At 33.8% G+C, this 4566-nt stretch overlaps 1 pseudogene; it reads left to right on the forward strand.

The window, feature by feature from the left end:
• Positions 1 to 1792: 1792 nt before the first annotated feature.
• LOC106464331 overlaps positions 1793 to 4566 on the forward strand; it is a 16432-nt pseudogene continuing 13658 nt past the window's right edge.

The raw sequence follows: 4566 nt of genomic DNA on the forward strand, positions 1-4566 counted from the left end.
ACTTCGAGTGGCTTTCATTCGCCCGGGCCCCTTGGCAGTTGACCCCCCCCCCTGCCGGTGGCCCTGAAGATTTGATAAGTTTGTCTGTTATTCGCAGCCTATTTGCCAGTTTTATTAAGTTAGGCTTGTCGGTGAATGTTGGTTACTCTACTCGTGGCATTTGAAATTGAAGAAATAAAAAGTTTTTGTGTACGAGACTTTGCGGTATTACTTTTACTGTTTTTTGTGTTTTTTTGTTTTTGAATTTCGCGCAAAGCTACACGAGAGCTATCTGCGCTAGCCGTCCCTAATTTAGCAGTGTAAGACTAGGGAGAAGGCAACTAGTCATCACCACCCACCGCCAACTCTTGGGCTACTCTTTTACCAACGAATAGTGGGATTGACCGTCACATTATAACGTCCCCACAGCTGAAAGAGCGAGCATGTTTGGTATGACGATGATTCGAACCCGCGACCCTCAGATTGTGAGTCGAGTGCCGTAACCACCTGGCCATGCCGGGCCTATTTTTACTGAAAAATTCAAAAGGACCTGCCCGACAATAGATATGTTTGCAACAGCAATAAATGTTTCAGATAACAGTATAAGATATTATCTTATAGAACATTTTACAGCGTCAAAAAATTAGAAGAAAATAGGTTTTTTCATTAAAAAGCAACATGAACATTCGATGACATTAAAAATACTTGAGGTAAACTATCAACTAATACTTGCGCATTAGAAAATGTTATACTTTTTGTGTATGTGTGCGTTTAAAAAATATGAGTTGAATATATAAAAGCTGCAGCTTAAACGCCGTTAGCTGGCGAAGTGGTGGCTGGAAATAAAGCCACAGAAAAAAAAATTAATACACAACTACAATGTGAATGAGGAACAAGGCTACTCACCTGGTTTACTACTACTTGAATAACACGGCTTTACATCTGATCTGAGGAACTTGGTGCCTAGCCTGACCCAATATGAGATCAGTCCAGATTACGATCTTGATGGCTCCTCTTACATTTTATACATTATATATGGAATTTACTAACTCATCATCTGATCTAAGCATTTCTTCGTTAATATTCATAATCTCATGCTTTTTGATCAAAGAGCACTCTACAAACAGTCTGTTAACGTAACAAATGTGTTTATATATATATAATGCAGAGTCAAGTGTACTTTTCAGGCATATTTGAGGTCAGTCATCACACGAATGAGAGGAATAATCCAATAGTTTAACTTCTATGAACTTAAAAAATTATAAACATAAATTTTCAAATTTTGACTTTTTTCCTACATTCGGCGAAGCTTTATAAACTAATAGGCTTAAGTTTTCTTGTAAAAAGTACGTAAACTGTAGATACTTCCTTTTTTCTCGCCATTCCTCTTAATTTGTCCATTTTGGGTTTAAAATCAGAGGCGTGTAAAATAACCATTTCATATTTATCTTTTTCTCCCACAAGTCATTGCTCAAAAGGCCTTTCGTATAATACCAGATCTCGTCAGTTGTGATGGACGATAATCTGTGTGAGGAAAAATTAGATCTGAAATGTTCTTTTTGCACTTTCTGATTTTGAATCTGAGATGTACAAATTAAGAGAAAAGGCGGACATATAGTTATAACAAAAATACAACTAAAATCTGAAGTACCAATGAGTGCTATTAAGTCGTAAACTTGAGAATTACAATCTGCGGTGACTTCTGTTTAAGAAAATAACTAAATTTCTTATACTATCTTACAACTTTAAAAAGATCCACTTATTGAAAAATAAAGCTCAAGTTTTTCTTTAATTTTAATCAATACATATATAAATGGAATTATCTGAACCAAAAACAACTTTTAATATCCAAACAATTCAGCCAATACAGTGCCGAGCTGCTATAGTTTGGGGAGCTGAACAACCGCTCTCCATAGAAACCATAGAAGTAGCGCCACCTAAGAGAAGAGAAGTTCGAATAAAGGTGAGGTCTTCCTTTTGTAAAAGAAAGACCGAAATATAATTATTTGAATAGAGTAGTTAATTAAAATCTTCATTGATGAGAAGGTTATTATTGTATAAAAAGTGTATTTGTAGACAACACATTATCAATAATTACTGCTCAAAGCAAGCTAACTGCATGTAGGTCAGAGATGAAAAATATTTTAAGAAATTATGTAGTTAATATTATATAGCGGACTAACTGGAAATATTTAGCGCCATAAATTAACTTCACACTAAAACAAATAATCGTTAGAATACGCAGATTGAACAGTTCAGTTCCGTCGCTGTTATCGACATTTTCAACTATATTCAAACAGTATCTCGAGATCCAACAACCAGTTAGGAGATTTAGGTTAGTCCTAAAACCATATTCTAAGCTAACAATGCAATAATCTGTAACTTAATAAATATATGTATTTATGTATTAAACAGTTAAACGTTATTAACGTTCTATTATCTAATTAAGGTAGCATATGTTTTATATGAAACAATAAAAAACCGATGGGGGATTAAAGTTTTTAAAATGTTTATCTGTCGTTTGTCTTGATTATTTGTTGTTAATGCTATTGTTTTATGGGCTTCTTTTGTTGTCAGAGGATGATAAAAAACAAACAGAAGTTTTAACCAAATACCAGGTTGTGCTATTCAAACTACCATGAAAACAAAATGTATACAAAGCTTTAATCTTTTTCCAGATTATTTTTTAACTGTATTTCTTGTACAATTTGAATTATGTTTTATGAGTAAGTCAAAAATACACAGCTTACAACATAACGGGCGTTAACGATAAGTGAGAGCTTATATATATATAACTCTATAAGTCGGGTTTCGATACTCGTGTTGAGCATAGCACAGATAACCCACTGTGTAGTTTTATAGCAAACAAAGTATACTAACACAAATGAAGAATATAATATAATATTTTTTAACGACTGAGTTTATACATAATTTAGATATTTAATACAAGTAAGAAAGAAGCTCATATCTACTACAAATAATTTATTCTTTTGATGATCGTCAAGATTTTTTTGTTGTTGTCACAGTGGTTGCAAACTAGCTCGTGTATTAACTAATGCAATATTTTGTACGTCCGAATGAAACAAATTGCTTTATAAATAGATATATTTATATATGTATATTTCTCTTGATCGGATTATTTGAAAATGATGAGGTTCAATGTTTCATCACTCAAACTCTAACAGAAAGTTTTTACACTCATTCAATGTGTATTTGTATGTATGTGTGTTTGTACATTATGTATAAGAAGTCTTTATTCTTCAAGAACGAATATATTTTATAGTTGGAGGCTACGGGAGTTTGTCACACTGATCTCCACATGAAAAATGGCCTTGACCCTGGTCTTAGTACTGCCACTGCTAATTTTCCCTGTATTCTTGGTCACGAGGGTGCTGGAGTAGTGGAGAGCGTTGGAGAAGAAGTGACTAATGTGAAGTCTAGTGAGTGTAAAGATGGAAATAAATACTTTCAAGTTAGACCCGTGCTTGTTAAAAATAATTCAGTGACACGACGTTAATCAGAGCTTTTTAAAATAACTTGTAAGGAAACGCAACAAGATACCTAAAGGAAATAAGTAAAGACAGTTCATTTGTCACAAAGAAATAATTGCAATATAAAGTAATAAGACGGATAACATACTCCAGGAAAGTTACAAAACGTTATTGTGGCTAATGAAACAGCCAGAAAAGTAAATGACTTATTAACAATTACACGATAAATAACTTCACAAAAGAAATAGTTACAATAATACGAAACGTTAAAAAAAACACAAAAAATATAGTGATAACTTTTGTGTTATACAAACTGGAAATGAACTTTTAGATGTCGCTTCAAATGAAGCATCTCTTACAAAGTAATCAGTGATCTAAACGATTGTGTAAAACGTTTTAATGGCTGTAAGTTATTTTATCACCAGTGAAAAAATTCAACGCTAATTTTCCGATAAGTAATGATAAATAAATATAAAATGCGCAGTCAACGTAATCCCTTGTATCAGAGTGCATATGCAATATGATTACCTATGGGCTGTTTACAACTGTCTTTTGCCATTCAATATGCACTGCGTTTGTTTATAAGCAAAGGAAATTAACTGCAATGCATTATTGGCAAACATGTTTGGATTCTATGCAATGGGTGCATCCAGCACAATAGCGCACTCAAGTTCGCTAAGTAGCTTTGTTTTTTTTGTAGTTATGCACAATGGGCTATCCGTGCTCTGCCCACCACGAGTGTCGAAACCCGGTTTCTAGCGTTGTAAGTCTGCAGACATACCGCTGTGCCACTGGGGGGGGGCGCTAAGTACCAGCGGGGATTTTTTTTCGCTGGATGCCACCGTTTCTTCTCATTTTACAGAGCACAAGAAAAAAACGCTACAGGAGTGAACACTTTTTTACAGTTGTCATTTCTATAACAAGAGTGAAAGGGGAGATATTCAATTCAATTCAGATCAACTTATTCAACATGGTAAATGAAATCATTCATGTACATAATACCGATATAAAAGAAATATTTATAAACCGAACAACAACAAATATATACTCAAACACTTTACCTACTTACTTTATGTCGTTTTTACTTCTTAGTTAC

The sequence above is a fragment of the Limulus polyphemus genome, unplaced genomic scaffold, assembly GCF_000517525.1.
Source record: "Limulus polyphemus unplaced genomic scaffold, Limulus_polyphemus-2.1.2 Scaffold1621, whole genome shotgun sequence".
Lineage (NCBI taxonomy): Eukaryota > Metazoa > Arthropoda > Merostomata > Xiphosura > Limulidae > Limulus > Limulus polyphemus.